The following is a 754-nucleotide window of genomic DNA, read 5'->3' on the forward strand; positions in this document are numbered from 1 at the left end:
GATCTGCTGATTTTTGAAATTCCTCTGATTCTGTAGTTATGTTCCCTGTACATTTCTGACTTTGTTAATTTGGACACACTCTCTGTGTCCTCTCGTTAGTCTGGCTAGGGGTTTATCTATCTTGTTGATTTTCTCAAAGAACCAACTTTTGGTTCTGTTGATTCTTTCTATGGTCCTTTTTGTTTCTACTTGGTTGGTTTCAGCTCTGAGTTTGATTATTTCCTGCCTTCTACTCCTCCTGAGTGTATTTGCTTCTTTTTGTTCTAGAGCTTTTAGGTGTTCTGTCAAGCTGGTGACATATGCTCTCTCCTGTTTCTTTCTGCAGGCACTGAGCTATGAGTTTTCCTCTTAGCACAGCTTTCATTGTGTCCCATAAGTTTGGCTATGTTGTACCTTCATTTTCATTGAATTCTAAGAAGTCTTTAATTTCTTTCTTTATTTCTTCCTTCACCAGGTTATCATTGAGTAGAGCATTGTTCAACTTCCACGTATATGTGGGAGTTCTTCCCTAATTGTTATTGAAGACCAGCTTTAGGCCGTGGTGGTCTGATTGCACGCATGGGATTATTTCTATCTTTCTGTATCTGTTGAGGCCCGATTTTTGACCAATTATATGGTCAATTTTGGAGAAAGTACCATGAGAAAGTGCTGAGAAGAATGTATATCCTTTTGCTTTAGGATAGAATGTTCTATAAATATCTGTTAAGTCCATTTGGTTCATGACATCTCTTAATCTGTGTTTGTCTCTGTTTAA

This window comes from Rattus rattus, chromosome X (genome assembly GCF_011064425.1).
Source record: "Rattus rattus isolate New Zealand chromosome X, Rrattus_CSIRO_v1, whole genome shotgun sequence".
NCBI lineage: Eukaryota > Metazoa > Chordata > Mammalia > Rodentia > Muridae > Rattus > Rattus rattus.